General features: G+C 40.9%; 1 long non-coding RNA gene across 2 annotated transcripts in view; it reads left to right on the plus strand.

The window, feature by feature from the left end:
* LOC139173155 (uncharacterized) overlaps positions 1-24,669 on the plus strand; it is a 205,717-nt gene that overhangs the window by 26,647 nt on the left and 154,401 nt on the right. For both annotated transcript variants that reach the window (XR_011559992.1, XR_011559991.1), the window contains exon 2: positions 5,469-5,558. This is a non-coding gene — a long non-coding RNA (uncharacterized lncRNA). The remainder of the gene's footprint in view (positions 1-5,468; positions 5,559-24,669) is intronic.

The raw sequence follows: 24,669 nt of genomic DNA on the forward strand, positions 1-24,669 counted from the left end.
CCATGGAGATTAAACTTAACCTTGGCTACCTATTGGTTGTTGGATAAATGATGATTAGTATCTGTCCAACTCTAACATTTTTCTCTTCCTTTTTTCCTCTCTTTCCTTCCATCATCCTGCTATGGTTTGATGTCATTGGTGCTTCTCAAGCATTTCCAAGCTTGAGTGTTCCCTTTAATTTTTTTGAGCAGTATATTTATGTCTGATATGCAATCTGGATTCCATACAGGCGAGCTGTATTCTAGAATGGTCTGACAAAAGGTTTGTAACTTGTAAGCTCTGGTTAGAAGTTCAATGTTTTTGAAGAAGAAGCTACGTAAGATTAGATTAACAGCTCTTAATGTTTTTTTGGCAATGCTGTTACAGTGGGCTCTGGCATTTAGGTCATTGGACATGAGTACTTCAAGGTTTTTGACAGAGAGAGGGTCACCTACAAGTTCATTTCCACTGAGTTTGTATTTTGTGTTCTGATTCTTATTCTGAGGAAATTCTGACTCAAGTTCAAGGCAAACTCTTTCAGTTGCTTTTTTCTTTGAGGAGCAGTTATGTGTCGGATTGATTGTGTAGCTCCTGTGTGAACTGTGTTGCTTACCTGCATTAGTAATGTTTTTATTCTAACATTATATATGGGGATGAACCTCTCCAGATGTATTGGCAAGAAGTCATTCACTTTCAGCTGATTATCCTAATACGGCATCTGCTGCAACGTTGTAGGAAACATCCATCATTCACCAACAAGACTTTTCAGCAAATGCCAGCGACTTTTATTATATATCAGCACCTCCACTCTTTGCAAGCGGTGAGAACTTTTGCCAATTTTGGTCAGGATTTAGTTTCCTTGGGAAGAAAAGCACTAGAGGCATATGATGCTCCTGCGGTACATGATTTATTTAAACAAAAGTTACAATTTAAATATAATGCCCAAACCAAATTTTGTTCTGTGACAGGTTCCCTAAGCAGAATTCACAACTTTCATAATATTTTTTTCTTTTGTAGAACGCCAAATAGGGTGGAAATGAAACGTAGTACTATCTGAAATGCGTTTGAAAATCTGCTTCCATCAAGCTGATGTGGAAACAAACTGAGCATGGCAATAAATAAAATGAATGTAAGCTGTTTGATCTGTGGTTCTCTTTAGGCAAAGAAGATATTCATAGTATGGAGGAAAAACTTGAAGAACACAGGCTAGCCCAGGGTGAAATTCTACCTATAGAATTGCATACAAATAGTCCCCCATTTAACCCCAAAATTTCTGTTGCTAAGGGCTACAGTTGTTAAGAGACAATAGTCTCAGGTCATGGTTGTCTCAAAGATGCTTTTTCAGGTTGCAACTGGACTTTCTTGTTTTTTCTTCTTTGAAAAAACAAAGACATTTTGCTTCTCATGCAAGAAGTTTCTTCAGCTCTGACTGGATATTGGGGGATGGAAGGCTTTATATTCCCTGCAGGCAGATGGTCCTTTGCATCCTTTTAGAGGGTCCTTGAAGCACTTGGAGGTTTATCTGTCTCCTCAGGGTCACCCGAGTAATGCTCCTGGTTCTTGTAGTCTGCAATTTTTCCTCTGGAAACCCATTCCTCCTCTCACACCATTCAAAGGGTGTTCATCCCAAATTGTATAGCTAAAAGTCTGTAGAGATTCTCAGTCACCCAGGTCATGGTTGTCCCAGAGGTGCTTTTTCAGGAAGCAACTGGATTTTCTTTTCTTTTTTTCTTGAAGATGTTTGCTTCTCATTGTCAGGCCAAAGCCATTGTTTGGAGTTTAGAATAGTGCTGTTGGAGTAGGGAGGGGACATCCTTGGAGGAAGTCCATGGACTTGCAGACAACCAGACTGGTCCACATGATGACCTTGTGGGTGTGTGGATGAGAGATGAACCTTAACCTGGGTGGAGAACTGTAGGAAAGTTGACCAATATGACTCTCTGGAACCAGCTCCCCCCAGAGATTAGAACTGCCCCTACCCTCCTTGACTTTCGTAAACTCCTTTAAAACCCACCTTTGTCGTCAGGCATGGGGGAACTGAGATATCTCCCCCGGGCCTATACAATTTATGTATGGTATGCCTGTATGTATGTTTGCTTAATAATGGGGTTTTTTAAATATTTTAAATTGTAAATTATTAGATTTGTCATGAACTGTTTTATTGTGTTGTGAGTCGCCCCGAGGGGCGGCATACAAATCCAATAAATAAATAAATAAATAAATAAGTAAGTAAGTAAGTAAGTAAGTAAGTAAGTAAGTAAGTAAGTAAGTAAGTAAGTAAGTAAGTAAATATAATAATAATAATAATAATAATAATAATAATAATAATAATAATAATAAATTAGAACTTGGAGGAAAGCCAAAGCTTGGACTCTGATTTATTTCTTGGATGTTATTTGGAATGCTAACAATCACCCAAGAAGCTTTTTCTGAAGAAGGACTGAAGAAGCTTCTTGGATGAGAATCCAAACATCTTCAGAGAAAAACAAAGAAAGTCGAGTTACCTCTTTAATTGTAATTGTTTTTTCTACAGTTCTGATTATCCTCTGAAGTCTGTGTCAGTCTTGTTGGGTTGCAGAATTGAACCAGACAGTTATAGAGGTGCAGATGACAGACTCAATGATTCCTCTGTATCAGCAGCTCCTTGGGCAGTTGGAACTTTCTGAGTTGGCACAGAAAGAAATTGTTTGTTGTGGTTTTTTAATGACGTTTTTGATGTTAGGTGACCATTATAGGTCTTGAGATATGATAGAACCTAGAAATTTGATGGTCTCTACTGTTGACACTGTGTTGTCTAGTATTGTAAGAGGTGGAAGGGTGGAAGCGTGTCTCCTAAAGTCTACCACCATTTCTACCATGTTGAGTGTGTCCAGTTCCAGATTGTTCCGGTCGCACCACAAGGCTAGTTGTTCAACCTCCCGTCTGTTAAAGAATAATATTTGTAGCTCAAGGTTGAAATGAGAGATCCTTGGTGCTTTCTGAGCTTGGCTGTTTTCTTACAGATGCTTCATTAATGAAACTAGGTACCATCACAAATGCTAGTGGTAACACGGATGATGAGTTTTGGTAATGAAACATCTGCTAGAACAAACAAACAAGTTCAGAAGGTACCAAGGACCCCTCGAAGGCAAATATCTGAGAGTGAGATGGATGGTACCTAAATTTGATAAATAACTATATTGTTGCCAAGAAGACAAACAGTTCACCTCAAATGGGGACTCTACCTTGATTTTATTCATCCTGCAATTCTCACTGGAATTTATTCAAGAGCAATAGTGGCAGTGCATGCTTGGATACACTGAAACACAAGAATGTGAAGATATTTTGCTTCTCATCCAAGCAGCTTCTTCACCTCTCACAGAATAGTCGGGAATGGGAGGATGATCTCCCATTTGACGATCTTCCTTGGCACAGTTGAATAGGTGCAATTGCAAAAGTAATAAGGCAGTTTGTTTATTTATTTACTTACTTACTTACTTACTTACTTACTTACTTATTTATTTATTTTATTTGTATGCCGCCCCTCTCCGCAGACTCGGGGCGGCTCACAACAAAGTGAAACAATTTACAACAAATCTAAATTACAGTTTAAAAATATTTTAAAAAATATTGTTAAAGTGAATTATTTATTTTATTGATTGATTGACTTTGTCCAATACACAATGAGGGTTTTAGTGGGTATACACATAGTAAAATACATGATGAAGGTTATAGAGGATATTCTCATAGTAAAATATATCTAAGAAAGAATAGAAGAGAAGTTATAGGAATAGAACATATCAATGAAAGAATAGAAGAAGAGATATAGGAATAGAAGAAAGGTATAGGAGATATAGGAGAGCAATAGGACAGGGGACGGAAGGCACTCTAGTGCACTTATGCACGCCCCTTACTGACCTCTTAGGAATCTGGATAGGTCAACCATAGGTAATCTAAGGGTAAAGTGTTGGGGGTTTGGGGATGACACTACGGAGTCAGGTAATGAGTTCCACGCTTCGACAACTCTGTTACTGAAGTCATATTTTTTACAGTCAAGTTTGGAGCGGTTAATATTAAGTTTAAATCTGTTGTGTGCTCTTGTGTTGTTGTGGTTGAAGCTGAAGTAGTCGCCGACAGGCAGGATGTTGCAGCATATGATCTTGCGGGCAATACTTAGATCTTGTTTAAGGCGTCTTAGTTCTAGGCTTTCTAGGCCCAGGATTGAAAGTCTAGTCTCGTAGGGTATTCTGTTTCGAGTGGAGGAGTGAAGGGCACTTCTGGTGAAGTATCTTTGGACATTTTCAATTAGGCTTCCTAGATGACTTAGCTCGTCAGAAGGAGATTGCATGACCCCGGAACACTGCCACTGTCATAAATACAGGTTTCAATTTTGATCACTTAACAATGGTGATGTTGCAACACTTGTGTGAAAAATAGCCATAAGTCACTTTGTTCATTGTCATCGTAAGTTCAAACGGTCATTAAATGAATGTATGTAACCTCTGCAGAAACTTTGTTTGGTGTAAAAATCTGTCTCTCCCAAGTTCAGTAAATGAGTGCAGAGCAAAGCTTGGTGTCATCTTCCCTTTAATTTTTGGTATTGGACCGCGATAAGTGGAAGCAATTGCGAAGCTTGGCTACTCTCAAAAAGCATAAAGAGACCTGATTTAGTTAGCGCATACCATGATGAGAGATCGCTTAAATTGTAGGCCATGCTGGAAAGTGTTTTTTAAAAAAATAATAATAATAAGATTAAAGCATCCTTATTTACATGCCAGAGGTACCCATTTGTGCTAATGATGAATGCACACTTTTGAATGGATGAATGTTTTTAATTTCCTTGGTGGCTCCGATGTCCTTCCTGTGTGTTGCAATTTGAAAATGTGATTTCAAAACTGGAAAAACAGTCACCTTCCAAAGGTAACTGCATGTCACATCCTGCAGATAAATTGTTTCAACTCCTACCCTCAAAACAATGCTATAGAACATTACGCTCCAAGACAACTTGACACAAAAACAGTTTTTTTCCTCTGAATGCCATCACTCTGCTAAACAAATAATTCCCTTATCACTGTCAAACTATTCACTAAGGCTGCATTACTATTACTGTTATTCTTCTCATCGTTCCTATCACCCATCTCCTCCCACTTATGACTGTGTGACTGTAACTTGTTGTTTGTATCCTTACGATTTAAATTGATATTGTTTCCCGATTGCTTCTTTGTACACTATGACAATCATTAAGTATTGTACCTCATGATTCTTGACAAATGTCTCTTTTCTTTTATGTACACTGAGAGCCTATGCACCAAAGACAATTCCTTGTGTGTACAATCACACTTGGCCAATAAAGAGTTCTATTCTATTCTAACCCTGTGCAATCAATAAATCAATGCAAGGAATAACATAAGGAAGGGGTGGAGCAGACTATTCACTCCTTCTTCTTGGTGAGACCAACCACGATTATTTACTCTGATTATTTAACCATGATTATTTACTCTCTCTTCCAGATGAGACTAACAGAGAAAGTGTCTGATTCAGTTCCCTCCAGAGATCGATTTCTTAGCAGAGTCTATTTTGACGGATCATAAGATTTCAAGGTAAGAATTTTATTTTGCTTGTTTCTTGACTGTTTGTAGAATAGATGGTTCGTCTATGTTTTGATTGACACCTTGAAAATGGTTTACGTGATTAATGAAATGCGGTGTATGTATTAAGAACTGTACGCTGGTCATAAAACAAAACAAATCCAGCAGGAGCAGAGACCTATTTTAGAGATTATTGCTTTTTCTCTGCCAATTTTTCTTTCTTTATCCTGGATTCTTTCTCATTGGAGAATGGGATTACGTAGTGCTGTGTTGAAATAAGGAAGACAGCTGCACCAAACATATGTGTGTATATTGTGGTTGGCTAAATTATTTTAGATTTTGTGTTGTGGTGCTCTCTGAGCTTACTTGGGTTTTTTTCAGATGTTTCATTACCAAACTAGGTAATTGTTAGGTAGTGGGATTTGCTCTTATAATAGCTTTCAGTGGTCCCATCAATGTTGGTGGATCTTTGATTAGACTGCTGTCTAGGGTTTGATTGTTCGTCTGGGTTGATAGTTCCTGGATTGAGGTTATTGTTTACTTACCAAGATTGACTTAACCTTCCATTCTTCTGAGGTCAGTAAAATGAGGACCCAGATTGTTGGGGACAAGAGGCTGAGCTTAAAGAGAGCTGTAGAGCACTGTGAAGCGGTATAGAAGTCTAAGTGCTATTGCTATCTCCCTACCTCCCTTCGCAGTGGTTAAAATGCAGTATTGCAGGCTAACTCTGACGACTGCCAGCAGTTCAGTCATGACCAGCTGAAGGTTGACTCAGACTTCCCTCCTTCAAAGGTAGGAAAAATGAGGACCCAGATTGTTGGAGTCTTCGGAGAGGGGCGGCATACAAATCCAAATAATAAATAATAAATAAATAAATATGCTGACTCTGTAAACCGCTTAGAGGGGGTTGTAAAACAGGGAAGCAGTAAAGAAGTCTAAATGCTACTGCTATTGCTACTTCTTGATAGATGGTCTAGCATTAATCTTGGTGTTAATCTCAATTTATCTGGGTGTTGATGTCTGGCAAGGAGGCATCTGGTTGGTCCTTCTGTTTCTTTCTTTCTTTCTTTTTGTTTGTTGGGTTTGATTGTCTTTTTTGAATGGTACGTAGACGTTGCCTTTCATTGTAAATGAGATGGAGTGGGAAGGTGGGTTAGATTTATTCCAAGGGGTTAACATTTAGCCTAGGAAATGCAAACATTGGTGAGGGAAGATTAAGCAACAGTGTGCCATAGGCAGAATTTCAAGGCCCCCAGTGTTTGTTTTGTTGTGGTTGAACTATAATTAAGGATGAACTTAACTATAATTACATATAAGCTCTTATTTAAATTGAGCATTGGTATCTTCATCCATGCTTTTTGGCTCAATAATGATTTTGTGGCCCACATCTGTTGCTATCTGAATGTGAACTGGGTCTTAATTTCCCCAATCTGCAAAACATATGTTTACACTTGGAACTCTGCTGGTTTGTGGGGGCTGGGGGGGAGGAATTGGCTATTTTTCCAGGCCTAATTTAACATCAGAGAGAGAGAGTGTGTTTAATGCTCCAAATTTAACAACTGGAAAATGAGGGAAGAAGATAAATAAAAACACCACTGACAGTTGTGAGGTTCATTTATGCTGTTTCTGAAAGAGATACATTTCATTATGAATTGATAAGATATCCTGGTTAAAATGCCTTTTTATAAGAGCCGGGACTTTATAGGGCACAGCATTTAGAAAAATCAATTTTTAAAATCTTATTTAAAGGTCTGTTTATGAATGAGAGGATCTGTTGCTCCGAGGAAGGGAGGCGTGTAGCACATTTCCAGACTATGCCGTCAAAGATGATGTTCGGGTTTTGGTTTTTACTATTTTGCTATTTCTTTGAGACTCTTCATCCCCAGCCAGCAAAATAAAGTTCTCAAAATGGGTCACAACTGATTTCAAATAGAGTAAGGTAGGGTATAAAATATATATCCCAGCCTTTTCTCTCCCTTCTGGATAATGAACCTTGGTCCCGCAATAGGACACACTTCAAAGAAAATATCCCATGAAATAGATGTGGCCACCAAAGGTCTAGCCAGCTGTGGATGAATGCTTCGGGATTGCTTTAACCCAACTCTGAATGTCAGAGACCCCAAGCTATTTTATTTTTATTTATAAGGAAATTTAGGGCTACTATTTGTGCAAAACAAACAAATAAAAGCATTCCTATAAAGCCCTTCATGGCATCGGACCACAATATCTCCGGGACCGTCTTCTGCCGCACGAATCCCAGCGACCGGTTAGGTCCCACAGAGTTGGCCTTCTCTGGGTCCCGTCGACTAAACATTGTCATTTGGCGGGACCCAGGGGAAGAGCCTTCTCTGTGGCAGCCCCGACCCTCTGGAACAAACTCCCCCCGGATATCAGGGTTGCCCCCACCCTCCTTGCCTTTCGTAAGCTCCTTAAAACCCACCTCTCTCGTCAGGCATGGGGGAATTGAGATATTCCCTTCCTCCTAGGCTTATAAAATTTATGCATGGTATGTCTGTTTGTATGATTGGTCTCTTAAATTGGGGTTTTTTAAATTACTTTTTATATTAGATTTGTTATATTTGTCTTTTTTACTGCTGTTAGCCACCCCGAGTCTGCAGAGAGGGGTGGCATACAAATCTAATACAGTGGTACCTCGAGATACAAGTTTAATTCGTTCCGGACCTGCGCTCTTAAGTCGAGCAGCTCTTATCTCGAACGACTTTTCCCCATAGGAATTAATGTAAATAATTTTAATTGGTTCCAGCCCTCAAAAAACTCACAAAGTTAGTCTAAATTATGCAAAAAGACATTGCAAGAATAAATGTAACTTTACTTATTAATAAGATGATAAGCTGAGAGCTTTCCTTCCCTTCCTCTTTTTACCCAAAACAATCAACATGGCAAACTTTTATTTTTATTCATTAAACTGTAGTTATTTATTCAACTTCACTGCCACCCAATCCTGTAGAGGGAGGAAAGAAGGGAGGAAGGAAAAGGAAAGCAAGAAATGGAGGGAGGAAAGGAAGGAAGGAAGGAAAGAAAGGAAGGAAGGAAGAAAGAAAGGAAGAAAGAAAGAAAGAAAGGGTGAAGGGACAGGAACAGAGGAAGGAAGCAAGGAAACTTATGAAAGGGGAGAGTAACTTCACTGCCACCCAATCCTGTAGAGGGAGGAAAGAAGGGAGGAAGGAAAAGGAAAGCAAGAAATAGAGGAAGGGAAGGTAAAAGAGAGAAAGAAAAAGAGCAAGAAAGAAAGCAAGCAAGAGAGAAAGAAAGAAAATGAAAGAGAAATAAAAATAGAGAGGGAGAATGAAAGAAATGGAAGGAGGGAAGGAAGGAGAGAAAGCAAGAGAAAGAAAGAAAGCAAGAGAAAGAAAGAAAGAAAGAAAGAAAGAGAAAGAAAGAAAGAAAGAAAGAAAGAGAAAGAAAAAAGAATGAAAGAGCAAGAGAGCAAGAGAGAAAAAGAAAGAGAGAGAGAAAGAAAGAAAGAAAGAAAGAAAGAAAGAAAGAAAGAAAGGCAACTTCAAAGAAAGGCTCACTGAGCATCTCTCACTCTTTCTCTCTTTCTATCCCTCTCTCTTTCTCTCCCCCCTCTCCCCCCTTTCCCTCTCTCTTTCTCTCTCTCCCTCTCTCTTTCTCTCCCCCCTCTCCCCCCTTTCCCTCTCCCCCCCCAGGCCGGCAGCGATGTTTTAAAACAGCCGCGCCGTTTGCGAGCTAACTCCTGAGATGCGGAAGTTCGCCTTTGGCATTTGGGCCACTCGGAATGTGAAATTCAAAACAGCGTTCGGATCCCCCCACCCCCAGCAGAAGCCAAGGACCCCCAGAGTGGGGCGGCAGGGGAGGCGACCGCCTCTCCACTCACCAAGTGCCGGGATACGAGCCGAGAAGAGCTGGGCTGGCTTACTTTCCTTCCTTCCCGCGCTGATGCAGAGCCACTCGAACAAAGCGTCACGCCCCCCTGACGCTTTTGGCGGCAAAAGAGCCCAGCGTCGCTTCGGAAGCCGCCGAAAGCATCAGAGGGGCGCGACGCTTTGTTCGAGTGGCTCTGCATCAGCGCGGGAAGGAAGGAAAGTAAGCCAGCCCGGCTCTTCTCGGCTCGTATCGCGGAGAAGGGCGGCATACAAATCCAAGTAATAAATAAAAATAAATAAATAAATGTCTCTCCTCTCCCAGCTCTTATCTCGAGTAGCTCTTAAGTCGAGCAGCTCTTATGTCGGGGTTCCACTGTAAATGAATGAATGAATAAATAAATTCCGATAGTGAAGGCAAGTGTTGACCATTACTGTCATCCAGGTTGCTCCTGCCTGGAGTAACTTGATTTTTGGACTTCTTAAATAATTTATACAACTCTCAACAGACTCAAAGAGTGTACAGTCATCCAGTGAGGGTTGTGGCTAAGTTGAAATTAAATTCAAGCATAAACCCAAAATTGTAAATTGATTGATCTGAGGCTGTCTTGCTTCCAGAAAGACTCTGGGTCACTTGCAGTAGGTGTACCACATAAGTTAAAATGTTAACATTTTATACATTTATTGTACATGTGCTGAATTTGATCTTGGCTCCATGCAATGAGAATACAACGGACATTGTGATTTATACCTCTTGGGTTATGGCTCAATGTGAAAATTGTGTAAATTTATCTAATTGTGTAAATTTATTGAATTTTGGTATCAGTTGATGCACCATGATCGTTAAACAAATCAAGATTTAATGTGATGGGTGAATGCAGTCATTGGTTTGAAACTCGGGCATTTTGCTTGGTGGAATGTCTAAATGAAGCCTGTTGCAGCTTTAGAGCAGACATTTTGGTTAAATAATCCATAGTTTAGCACAAAAAGATACATCAGAGCAGCATCTGTTAATATTTAAGCTACTATAGAAAATTCCATTCCCCATTGTATTCATTACAAATCCTCCCTCCTGAATTTTAAATCAGACATATATTTGAGTATAACCACAGATATCTCCTAGCTTGCCCATTTTATTATATATTTATACACACACATACACACACACTGCTCAAACAAATAAAGGGAACACTTAAACAACACAATATAACTCCAAGTAAATCAAACTTTGGTGAAATCAAACTGTTCCACTTAGGAAGCAACACTGATTGACAATCAACTTCACGTGCTTTTGTGCACATTCAACTTTGTATAGAACAAAGTATTCAATTAGAATATTTCATTCATTCAAATCTAGAATGTATTATTTGAGTGTTCCCTTTGGTTTTTTTGAGCAGTATATCTATACATAAAACAATTCTGTTTAGCCAAGAGGTAAAACGTAACTTAAAAATCAGAGCAGGTAAAGGTGACTCTGGTACATGATGGGGAATACGAAGAAAACAACCTTAGGAACTAACATAAATGCTTTTGGAGGCAATATGAGGAACAGATTTTTAAAAAGAGATTTAAAAGACAGAAAGCAGTGGACTCCATGTTGGTGGTGGAAATCCTCCTTGGCAGGTAGTAGAAGAACAGATAATGATCTTGAAGAAGAGATTTTATTAAATAAAGGACAACAACTGAAAGTCATGTCCTACAACCTTAAATTATTTTATTATTATTTTATTTAAGTTTCTTTTGTTGCCTGTACAAAAACATCCTAGAAAAGAGAAGAGAAAGCAAGTTATGGGCATACATTTGTCAAAGGCATCATAGTCTATCATAGCCAGGGTCATTGTTTATGTGGAGCTGAGTAATCTCTAGGGTAAAAGTCCTAGGAAAATGTATAGACCAAACCCCAAAACAATTTTATCCTTAATCATGAGCAAATCCTGCTACAAGGAAAATAATCAAAGAAATCTCGAGTTTTAGGATTTGTTCTTTACTTTTTAATTCTTTTCCAAGCTTTCTTTTAAAAGGCCCTGTTTGAAAATAAATCAAAAAAACAAATGCTAGGATCTGATTTTTAAAGCCTCCAGAGTTCTTTCTTCAGTCAATGTAATGCAACTGAAGATGAAGAAAGAATAATGTTACATCAAATAATCGGGGGTGGGGGGATGCAAAAAGGAAAAAAGATTTTTGGGAACAGGATTTACTTTCAAAGGGAAAGGCACCTTTTCAGATGCAGATTCTCCTTTGTCTCTCTTGTAGTCTTTTCTAGCCTTTATTGTTTCTTCTGGTTGGTTTTCCCAGAGGGAATTCATTTTGTGAGCAATTCTGTTTTTGAATCCATTGATTGAGAAATGCGACATTCTTACAGTATGAAGCTGTGATTGTCCTGACCCGCTCAAGGCTGGCTTATTCTTCAGAAAGACAATAAAATGAGAACCCAGATTGCTGGGGGCAAGATGCTGACTCTCTAAATTGCCTTTTATAGATAGACAGATGGACGGACAATAGATAGATGGATGGATAGATAGATAGATAGATAGATAGATAGATAGATAGATAGATAGATAGACAGACAGATAGAACTACATAAATTAAATTATATAAAAACTTGAAAGAAAGAAAGAAAGAAAGATAGATAGATAGATAGATAGATAGATAGATAGATAGACAGATAGAACTACATAAATTAAATTATATAAATAAAACTTGAAAGAAAGAAAGAAAGATAGATAGATAGATAGATAGATAGATAGGTAGGTAGGTAGGTAGGTAGGTAGGTAGGTAGGTAGGTAGGTAGATAGATAGACAGATAGAACTACATAAATTAAATTATATAAATAAAACTTGAAAGAAAGAAAGAAAGAAAGAAAGAAAGAAAAATAGATGGATGGATGGATGGATGGATGGATGGATATAAGTAGGTAGGAAGGTAGGGAGAGGAGGAGGAGGAGGAGGAGGAGGAGAGAGAGAGAGAGAGAGAGAGAGAGAGAGATGCCAGATCCCTGCTGTAAAATATAGTAAGTTGATGAATCAGAAATGAACTACACCCATCCTTTCAGCCAATGAAAAGACATGTGAAATTCATGAAAATGCCGTCTGGCTCTTCTGCTTTCTCCTTAGGAAAGGGACACAGTGACCCCATCAGCAGAAATCATGCCAAACCAACCTCATATCATTTTTCAACACCATAACCAAATCAGTGGACCAATACAACACAGTAGACCTCATATACTTGGACTTCAGCAAAGCTTTTGATAAAGTTGACCACAACCTCCTAATCCACAAATTAGAAAAAAACGGGGTAGGTTACAACACATGCAGATGGATAAACAGTTGGCTGTCCAACCGCACGCAACGAGTTGTCCTCAACAGTTCCAAATCCACATGGAAGAAGGTAGGCAGTGGGGTACCACAGGGTTCCGTCCTGGGCCCTGTACTCTTCAATATTTTCATCAATGACCTGGACGAGGGAGTAGAAGGGAAACTAATCAAATTTGCAGACAACACCAAGCTGTCAGGGGTAGCCAACACCCTAGAGGTCAGGCTCAAAATACAGAAAGATCTAGACAGATTAACACTATGGGCCCACCCTAACAACATGATGTTCAACATTGACAAGAGCAAAGTCCTTCACCTTGGTAAAAAACAAAACAAAAAACAGACACACATACAGCCTGGGAGAAACCCCACTTAGCAGTAGTGACTGCGAAATAGATCTTGGAGTTTTGGTGGATAATCAACTAAACATGAGCCAGCAATGTGCAGCAGCGGCCAAAAAAGCCAACACTATCCTAAGCTGCATCAACAGGGGGATACACTCCAAGACCAGGGAAGTGCTAATACCACTCTACTACGCCCTGGTCAGACCACATCTGGAGTACTGCATCCAGTTCTGCTCACCACACTTCAAAGAGACATCGAAACTCTGGAGAAGGTGCAGAAAAGAGCAACCAAAATGATTAGGAGACTTGAAACCAAAACTTACGAAGAGAGATTGTGGGAACTGGGCCTGGATAGCCTAGAGAAAAGGAGGGCCAGAGGGGACATAATAGGCCACTCTATTCTCCAGAGCACCAGAGGGCCAGACAAGGAACAATGGCTGGAAGCTGACTAAGGAGAGATTCCACCTAGAAGTAAGGAAGAACTTTCTGACGGTCAGAGCGATCAACCAGTGGAACAACCTGCCTGGGGAGGTTGTAAACTCCCCAACTCCGGACACATTCAAGAGGAGATTGACTGCCACTTGGCTGGGGTGCTTTAAGATGCCTGCTCAGGCAGGGGGCTGGACTTGATGACCTGAATGGTCCCTTTCAACTCTATCAATCAATCAATCAATCAATCAATCAATCAATCAATCCCCTGTGTGAAGCCAGGGAGCTTTTGTACACTCCTGTGAAGTCAGTCAGTGCCTTTCCTGGCACTCACATTACTTCACTCTCCTCCAATGGCTCGATTTATACATTTATTAGTCACCGATCTAAACTGTTTTTGCTGCAGGTGGTCGCTGGGGAAAGCGACTCAGGGGGAGAAAACAACAGTCCTGATCTGCTTCCGTAAAATAGTGTTGGCAAATTCTGGGAGAGCTGAAGGAAACCATCTATTTGATATCAGCTGAGCTTTGCTCAACAATTCATCAAGCCAAAACCTGAAGAGAAATTTACCCTCAACTTGCCTTATTCAAAGAAAGATCAGGGTGTGTGAAAAAGGAGCAAAAAAGGGCCAAAGAAACATTTTCTTCCTGAATCTGTTTTCTTCTTAAATGTGGTTGTCTCAGTATTTGTTTGGAAAGCTAATTAGAGTTTTAAGTGGTGGCTTAAATGAACTTCTCAGAGCCTTCCCTGGAGAACATTAATGTTGAGCCTCTCATCCTTGCCTGGTCCTTTTAAGGGGCATCAATGTTGTTGGTTGTGCTTAAAAAAAGGGTATGCGAACAGAATGAGAGGGAAAGAGCAGGTTTGGCTTTTACAAGACTATTTTGGTTTATTGTATTTGTACTCATCCTTCCGTCCTTCTGAGTTCAGTAAAATCTGATGACCCAGATTGTTGTGGGCAATATGTTGATTCTAAACTGCTTAGAGAAGATTATAAAGCACTGTGAGGAGGCATATATGTCTAAGTGTCCTTCCTTCCTTCCTTCCTTCCTTCCTTAATTCCTTCCTTCCTTCCTTCCCTGGTGCACAGTGGTTAGAAGTTAGTATTGAAATAACAATAGCATTTAGATTTATATACCACTTCACAGTGCTTTACAGGCCTCTCTAAGAGGTTTACAGAGAGTAACCATATTGACCCCAACAATCCGGGTCCTCATTTTACTGACCTTGGAAAGATGGAAGGCTGAGTCAACCTTGAAAGCTAGCTCTACCCACTGCCAGGAATTTGATCCCAAATGGCTCAAGGACCCAGATTGTTGTGGACAATATCCACTGTGAACAGGCATATAAATCTAAGTATCATTCCTTTTCCGTCCTTCCTTCCTTCCATCCCTCCGTCCCTCCCTTCTTCCCATCCATCCATCCATCTCCACAGTGCACAGTAGATAGAAGGCAGTATTGAAAGGTAGCTCTGCCCACTGCATTTTGGCAGTTCAGATCTCACCAGCTCAAGATTGACTCAGCCTTCTATCCTTCCATGGTGGGTAAAATGGGAACCCAAATTGTTGTGGGCAATAGGCTGACTCTACACCATTTAGAGAGGGCTGTAAAAGCACTATGAAGTGGTATAGAAATCTAAGAGCTATTCCTTCCTTCCTTCCTTCCTTCCCTCCCTCCCCCTCCCATCTATCCATCCATCCATCCTCCATGGTGCACAGTGGTTATAAGGCAGTATTGAAAACCTGTTCTGCCCACTGCACTTTGGCAGTTCAAATCTCACCAGGCTCAAGGTTGACTCAGCCTTCCATCCTTCTGAGGTGGGTAAAATAAGGGCCCAATTGTTACAGGCAATAGGCTGACTCTGTAAACCACTTAAAGAATGCTGGAGCACTGTGTATATAGGGCTTAGTGCTAGTGCTAGTACTGTGGCAAGCAACATATTTGATTATATAAAAAGGGGATTATGAAGTTTCTGAAGAACTCTAGAGCAAAAGCTGCATTACCCTGTTTCTCTGAAAATTAGAGCCTATCATATATATACAGTATTTTTGAACCCCGAAATAAGCACTTAGCCTTATTGCCATGCACTCAAAAGCCCTTGGGTTTTTTTCTCAATGGTGTTTATTTTTGGGGAAACAGATGATCTAATTTGGTTCGCTGTGCTGTATTATAGGACACAATGATACTGAGCTTGTTCAGCTGCAAACCTGACAACTTGGGTTTGAGACTGGAGCTTTGTGCAATGGGATGAGTTCCCGTTGCTTGCCTCAGCTCCTGCCCACTTCCTAGTTGGAAAGAATGCAAATGCAAGTAGATTATTAGGTACCATTTTAGTGGGATGGTACCAGCATTCCGGGGTGGCGTAGCAGGTAGAGTGCTGTACTGCAGGCCACTGAAGCTGACTTGTAGATCTGAAGGTCAGCGGTTCAAATCTCATGACCGGCTCAAGGTTGACTCAGCCTTCCACCCTTCCGAGGTGGGTAAAATGAGGACCCGGATTGTGGGGGCAATACCCTAGCTCTGTTTAAAAAATGCTATTGTTAACATGTTGTAAGTCGCCCTGAGTCTAAGGAGGAGGGCGGCATAAAAATTGAATGAATGAATGAATGAATGAATGAATCAATGAATCAATGAATCAATGAATCAATGAATCAATGAATCAATGAATCAATGAATCAATGAATCAATGAATACATATATACATGCATACATACATACATACATGGATGGATGGATGAATGAATGAATGAATGAATGAATGAATGAATGAATGAATGAATAAATTCTGTGTGCCTTGGTATTTAGCCAAGTTGATCAGATGACCAAGGAAATTGTTTTCAGACAATACTGACTCCCTCTTCTAAGATACAGAGATGAGCATCCTGCCCCGGAGTCGGACATGACTCACCGAGAAACATTTACTTTTATCTTTTTTGCTGTATGATCATAGTCCCTGTAACTGATAGCCGAGGCAGTGACTTCATCCTAGCAAAAATAGAATCATCTCTTTTTTATGTGAAAGGTTCACAGTTCAAGCTTCATTAGGAGAACGTTGTAAAAAATTGAAACTGGGGAAGTCACGGAGAGAGCAGACAATTCTGAATTAGACCAGTGGTGCTTTACCCAATGGTGCTTCCTATGCTTAATCAGGTTCAGTATTAAATATAATTAATGTATGTCTCTTAAGTAATTAAGAAATGTCTTTTCGCAAATGATGAGATCTACACCTGCTGCTAAAAAAAAACCCCACACAAAATAATTAGGTATTCCTTCCTCTAGAAATAGCAATTCTCTCATAAGGAGCTTTTGCCAAATTAATCAATTTATTAATCAATGTTCAGATTACAGCTCAATCATGATTAATGGGTCCATATTGCCTTAATCAAACTGTAATTCCTAATTATGTACAAACTATAAGGATGGCTTGCATTACATAAAACAGACTGAATACTTTTAAGAGTAGAGGGCTGGGATCTGTGTGTGTTTCCTTGTTCCGTTACATCAGTGTTTCCCAACCTTGGCAACTTGAAGATATCTGGACTTCAACTCCCAGAATTCCCCAGCCAGCATTCGCTGGCTGGGGAATTCTGGGAGTTGAAGTCCAAATATCTTCAAGTTGCCAAGGTTGGGAAACATTGCGTTACATGATTGAACAAATTTCATATGACAGGAGGATAATTTTATTGTATTGTAAATAGCCAGATCTGGTTTTCTGCTGTTGGAAACTGCAAACTATATCACCACAATAAGTTTGGAAATTTATTTATTTATTTATTGGATTTATACGCCACCCCTCTCCGAGGACTTGGGGTGGCTTACAACATATAAAAGGAAAGTGGTTAAATCCAATTAATTAAAACTAGATAAACGAATCTAAAATCTCCAATTATGCTAAAAAAAATGCTAAGAAATGTTTATATAAATATAATTCAAGATCCCTTTTTTTAAAAAAAAAAACTTATTAAATAGATTTTATGCAGGATCAGAGCAGAGCCCAATGTTTTGTGTGTGTGTGTGCATGTGAATGCATATTAAAGTGATAAAGACTGGAAAATAGACTGTGGTTTGCCCCCTGCACACTTATTCAATAGGAAAATGCAAGCGTGCTAGATTCTCAATCTTTTATCAAGTGATGTGCTCAACTGTAAGAGATGCAGGCTTCAAAACATTCAAAGAGAAGAATGCTCAAGTTGAAATAGATCAGCAGAACTGCAACCTGTTTGCTTAGCCCAAAGGTTAAACCTGATCCAGGATACATCATCAGAAAGCTGGCTTCTATTGCAACTTCATGGATAACTCACTGTAATTGGAAGAGCACCCCATGTGATTTACAGCTGGAAGTAATCTCAAGCCCAAAGGTGTTTTGTCTGTGAGACAACTACCTGCATTGGTCATCAGCATTCCTTTTTTGTTTTTTTTACCTTTCCCTCATCCACAAAGAAAATATTTCATCCATCACTTGCTCCTTTGCAAGTTATTACAGCAGGCTGTTTCCCCCTGCAATTTAAAAATATGAATTCATAGCATTGACCCAGGTTTTGTAAGCCACCAGTGCTGTTGTAACTTTGAACAGTCACTAAATGAAGTGTTGCAAGACTAGCTGTACTTGACTGTAGGGAAGAAAAGGCCAAGGGTAGAGGCTTGAAGAAAAGGCCAAGGGTAGAGGCTTGAAGAAAAGGCCATGGGTAGAGGCTTGAAGAAAAGGCCAAGGGTAGAGGCTAGGACAGTGATGGCAAACCTATGGCACGGGTGCCACAGGTGGCACGCGGAGCCATATCTGCTGACACACGAGCTGTTGCCCTAGCTCAGCTCCAACAGGCATGTGTGTGCCAGCCAACTGATTTTTGGCTCACACAGAGGCTCTAGGAGTGCGTTTTTGGCTTCCACAGAGCCTCCAATGGGATGGGGAGGGTGTTTTTTTCCTCCCTCGGCTCCAGGGAAGCCTTTGGAGCCTGGGGAGGGCAAAACACGAGTCTACTAGGTCCACCAGAAGTTGGGAAACAGACTGTTTCCAGCCTCCAGAGGGCCTCCTGGGGGCAGAGGAAGCTGTTTTCGCCCTCCCCAGGCATTGGATTATGGGTGTGGGCACTCGTGCATGCATGAGAGTATGAGCCCATACTCTTTTGGCACCTGAGAAAAAAAAAAGGTTCGCCATCATTGGGCTAGGGGATCTTGGAGAAAAATCTTGCCTAGTGAAGAGAAGGACCAGGGGAGACATGAGACCAGCGTTCCAATATTTGAGGGGCTACCACAGAGAGGAGGGGGTCGAGCTATTTTCCAAGGCACCAGAAGGCCAGACAAGGATTAATGGATGGAAACTGATCAAGGACAGATTCAACTTGGAAATAAGGATAATGAAACAGCTTGGCCTTCAGAAGTTGTGGAAGCTTCATCACTGGAGGCTTTCAATTGCCATTTGTCAGGTTGGACTAGATGACCTACAAAGTCCCTTCCAACTCTATTAATCTAATCTAATCTATATTAATCCTATTCCTAATCCTAATCTAATCTGTGTTGAAATGTTTTGGGCCAATTCTTTATGCCATCCATGCTCCCTAATTTTGTTTTCTTCTTCTTCCTCCTCCTCCTCCTCCTCCTCCTCCTCCTCCTCCTCCTCCTCCTCCTCCTCTTCTTCTTCTTCTTCTTCTTCTTCTTCTTCTTCTTCTTCTTCTTCAGCTGCTAATGGCAAACACTCATGGGGAACATTAAGCTTTTAGAACAAATGACCCAGGAGAAGAGCTGAGTCACATTTTTCAACATTTCTGATTGTTGTCATCTTTTAATGCCCATGCATGCAAATAGTGACAATCCTGTTATGTCAATGATTAGAAGATTTTTGGAAGTGCTTCACTGAAAGCTGCTTTGAGAATACTCCAAGCAAACCTCACTATGGGAAGGGGTATGTATGTACGTATGTATGTATGTATGTATGTATGTATGTATGTATGTATGTATGTGGTGTATGGGGTGCTCAGGGAGGGATAGCACCTCTGGTGTAGGAGCATGTTGTGTCCTTTTACAGCAGCTCATTTAGGGCAGCTTTTAAGGCAGCTCGTTCACCTTTGGTCCCCACCCGTGGTCCGCACCCGTGGCTCCTAGTAGCTGTAGCATGCGCAGTGGCCACACACCCGGGCAACAGCTTCGACAGGCTGGACAAACCAGGCTGAGAGTAGCTGATAGGTCATTGACCTTCGGCGAGATAGAGACTTATTTATTTATTTATTTATTCATTCATTCATTCATTCATTCATTTATTTATTTTGTATTTCCGCCCCTCTCCGTAGACTCGGGGTGGCTATCCCGAGCATGTGAAGACAGATTCCGGTGGACTGAGTGGATGAAACCTACTAGAATAGGTCAATGGTCATGAAGCTGGTCTCTGCAAACTATGTGGTACGCTAAGAGAATGGCAAGACATGAAAGCTGCCCTGGTCAACCACTAGGAGAAGGAAAACTGACTGAAAACCTCCACTGCCTTGTGGATATATCCATCATTGGAAAAGGCTTCAGGAGTAAACCTTGAGGAATAATCCCGAGCCGGACTCCCGGAAGCAGTTCGAGACCGTGTATAGCCACGTTCTGATAACTCCTGCAACATAACTAGAACCAATTGTATTGGCCTTTTCCATTCCATTGGAATATTTCAGAGACATGGAGAGGCGGGATCTGCTGCTTGGGTAACAGTCTATTCTCCATACTAATCTAAGAGCCGGGGTGGCGCAGCAGGTAGAGTGCTGTACTGCAGGCCACTGAAGCTGACTGTAGATCTGAAGGGTAGCGGTTCAAATCTCATCACCGGCTCAAGGTTGACTCAGCCTTCCATCCTTCCGAGGTGGGTAAAATGAAGACCTGGATTGTGGGGGCAATAGGCTGGCTCTGCTAAAAAGTGCTATTGCTAACATGTTGTAAGCCGCCCTGAGTCTAAGGAGAAGGGCGGCATAAAAATCGAATAAATAAAATAAAATAAAAAATAAATAATCTACCCAGGCTTCGTGCTCTGGGGAATCCAGTTCATGATACCATGGTCTTTCGAGACTGAAGGATAACAATGCATTTATGTATATGTATATGTAACATTTTTGCTGATAATGAAAAGGAAGGGAGACTAGTATAGATCTATTTCAAGCTATTTTGCTCTCATCAGCTACCCATACCTTTACCATGATTTGAACCCGGGGAGTCTGCCTGTAATGCAGTAGCTTTAACTTCTAGACCACAGGTTCTCCTCTCAGCTTGTACAAGGGAAAAGTTATATGGTTTTTTTTTCTGTTGATGCAGAGGCACAGGCTCTGTGTTGGTCGCAAGTGTTTGTGCAGACTACTAGCAAGCCCCTAGACGGCGGTCAGTGTTTAAGATTTTTTTTAATTCAGTGATTAATGGATGCTCTGCAATAGACAAGAATTTTCTATGTTCTAATCCATTCTTTTTTCATGCGTCTTGTCTGCCCTTCCTCTACTCACCCTGAATTATGAGATAACTGGAGCTGTTCTGTCTTAAACCATGATAAATAATATAAGTAGTCTTAGGGGGATTTCTAATGTTAATTCGAGGGTGGGGGGACACAGGGAGTAGGGGGAAATCAGCCCCAGCTTTCGGTGTCTTTGATCATCTAAACTATCACTGATGCATAGATGTGCTTTGATGGAACAGCTCAGGCTTCTTCTCATAAAGATCCTTTTGCACGGTTCTTTGCTGGTGCACACAGAGTGTGTCATGAGCACTGGTGAAATGCCACACAAAAAGAATATTCAGGGTATCATATATGTATGCATGTGTATGTATCTATATGTGTGTGTAGATAGATAGATAGAGAGAGAGAGAGAGAGAGAGAGAGAGAGGAGTGCCCTTAGTTTTCAATTCAGAAAAATATGTTATATACATGTGTGGGTGTGTTATATACATGTGTGTTATATACACACATGTTATATACACACATGTATGTTATATACATGTGTGTGTGTGTAACATATTTTGCTGATAATGAAAAGGAAGGGAGACTACTATAGATCTATTTTGAGCTTATTTGCTCTCATCAGGTAGCCATACCCTTAACTGGGATTTGAACCTGGGCCTCTGCCTTGTAAGACAGTGGCCTTAGCCTCTAGGCTACAAGGTCAGCTCCTTTATCAGCTTGTACCAGGGAAGGGTTTGATCTCATCAGACAGACATATCCTTACAGGGATTTCAACTTGTAGACTTCTGCATGCAATTGATATAGATTTTTGGACAGGAATGGGTTCCCTCCCCCCCCCCCCATTGCCCCCATGCAGGTTTTTTTTTTTACACAGAGCAGAGATGTCTAAGTAGATTTCATTGACTGCCACATCAGGGTTATGTTTGACCTTGAGGTGGACTGGGGGCCATGGCCAGGGGTGTCTGTGTGGCCAGCATGACATCACTTCTGTTGGCGGCCCGAGCACTCTGCCAGCAAAATCAGGCTACTGGGCTCCCTCTTTCCACCTCCTGCAACCCTTTCCCAGTGAAAACAGAGCTGGGCGCAGGCAGCCCTCGTGAGCTCTGCTTTTGCCGGCAGAGGCACCCTGGGGCAGTCCTTCACTGTTTTCAGGGTGGCCCCATGGGCCAAATCTAAGCACTCTGTTATCCAGATCTGCCCCCCAGGCTTCGAGTTGGACACCTCTGTTTTAGAGGAAAACTGGCTCCTCATTTTACCCACCTCAGGAGGATGGAAGGCTGAGTCAACCTGGAGCCTGGTGAGATTCAATCTGCCAAACTGCTGGCAGCTGGTGATCAGCAGAAGTGGCTTGCAGTATTGCACTCTAACCTCTGTGCCACTCCTACCTGGTCGCATGGCGGGCAAGCCACACCCACAAAATAAGCCACACCCACAGTGTGGTAGTAAAACATTTTGCAGCCCTTCACTGGGTGAATCAGATATAAAATTAACACCCAGTTCACCTGAACCAGGCTGAGCCGGCTGAATCCCACCCGTCTGGAATTATGCAAATCTCCTCAAATGTGTCTTCAATACCAGAGGGACATGGAAGGCAGCCATACACTGAATTATAAAGGACTGAAAAGATGAAATTTTTATTTTCAAGAAAGACAAATCTTAGAGATTTGAATTAACCCCTTGAAACATGCTTTCATGACCACTGATGTAGTTTGTTCTAGCTGTGATATGAAAATAAGGATGGGGAATGAACCTTCATAATTCCCAGTTTCCCTAATCAGATTATTTCATCACTGTAATAAGATCTGACAGGCAGAAGGTTGAATATCTACTCAGTGCCATTCGGAAGGACTGACATTAAGGGGGGACCTGAACGTTTTCACTGGCTTACTGCTGTATGATCCAATCATCCTTTCTGGGTGAGGACAGCACTAAATAGGGGGAAAAATAGGAACGCTTCTGAAAATATCAGCAATTTTATGTTACTATTAGTAAAAAATGGAGGCCCCTCATTTGAGTTCAGGTTGTTTTCTGGAAAATAATGTTGGAAGCAGTTGACTGTGGCCTTCTTTCTGATTTTTTAAAAAAATTCTCAATATAAGTCACTTCCTGCTTAGTTTGTTTTTAGATGAGCCAAGTTTATTTTATTTTATTTATTTTTGTCAAGTATATATTGGTAGTATCCAAAGAAATAACACTGTTTATATAGTGTATATGATATTGGTACGAATGAGAGAGAAACCTAGAACAGGTATGGTAAGTACACTGGTGCACTTATACACACCCCTTACTGACCTTTAAGGAATTGGGTGAGGTCAACAGTGGATAGTCTAAGGGTAAAGTTTGGGGTGGGGGGTGATGAAACAACAGTCCAGTAGTGTGTTCCATGTATTAACAACTCAGTTGCTGAAATCATATTTTCTACAGTCGAGTTTGGAGCGGTTTACTTTGAGTTTGTATCTGTTATGGGTTTGTGTGTTGTTGTGGTTGAAGCTCAAGTATTCGTTGACAGAAATGATGGAGCAGAAGATTTTACGGGCTATGCTTAGGTCATGTTTAAGGTGATGTAGTTCTAAGCTTTCTAAGCCTAGTATTTCAAGTCTGTTTGCGTAGGGTATTCTGCTGCAAATAGAGAAGTGGAGAGCTCTTCTCATAAAGTATTTCTGGATGTTTCTAATGTATTTATGTCTGAAATGTGGTGTGAATTCCAGACAGATGAGCTGTACTCAAGGATTGGTCTGGCGAAAGTTTTGTATGCTTTGGTTAGTAGAGTGATATTACTGGAGAAGAAGCTACGTAGGATGAGGTTAACAACTCAGCTGAATGTATCATCTGCTTTGTTAATATTTTTGTTTTCTTACATTCTTCAGTTTATTTAGAAAGCTTTTTCAAAAGTAGTTTGCTATTGCATCTTTCCTAGAGCTGACAAAGAGGGACTGGTCTACCCAGCTGGTTTTGTGTCCAAGGTTCAACCAAAACTCAGTTTCCCAGTTGCCAGCTTGGTTCCTTAATCACTACACCAAATTGGCTCTGAGTTAATAATAGAGGGGGACAAATAACTTTTCAAAATTCTCTACCAGATTATTGGGTAAGGCAAATTATTCACGATATGCTTTACCAAAAGACTCTTTGTCATGAGAAATGCAAAAGAAACATGTGACGTATCAAGCTGGTCCAGACGTTGGTGATTTAGTTGGGTGCTACCTGGAACCTTAACATAAGGGAAGTCAGCGATAATGCAGGCTGAACATTTTATACCTGTTTCTTGGACAATATGTATCTACAATATATATAAACTTCAGATCGTGCAGAATGCAGCTGTGAGAACAATCATGGGCTTTCCCAAAAATGCCCATATAACACCAACACTCCACAGTCTGCATTGGTTGCCGATCAGTTTCAGGTCACAATTCAAAGTGTTGGTTATGACCTATAAAGCCCTCCATGGCACCGGACCAGATTATCTCAGGGACCGCCTTCTGCTGCACGAATCCCAGTGACCAGTTAGGTCCCACGGAGTGGGCCTTCTCCGGCTCCCGTCAACTAAACAATGTCATTTGGCGGGGCCCAGGGGAAGAGCCTTCTCTGTGGCGGCCCCAGCCCTCTGGAACAAAATTCCCCCCAGAGATTAGAATTGCCCCCACCCTCCTCGCCTTTTGTAAGCTCCTTAAAACCCACCTCTGCCATCAGGCATGGGGAAACTGAGATACTCTTTCCCCCTAGGCCTTTACAATTTATGCATGGTATGTTTGTTTGTATGTGTGATTAGTTTTGAAATAAGG

The sequence above is a fragment of the Erythrolamprus reginae genome, chromosome 10, assembly GCF_031021105.1.
Source record: "Erythrolamprus reginae isolate rEryReg1 chromosome 10, rEryReg1.hap1, whole genome shotgun sequence".
NCBI lineage: Eukaryota > Metazoa > Chordata > Lepidosauria > Squamata > Dipsadidae > Erythrolamprus > Erythrolamprus reginae.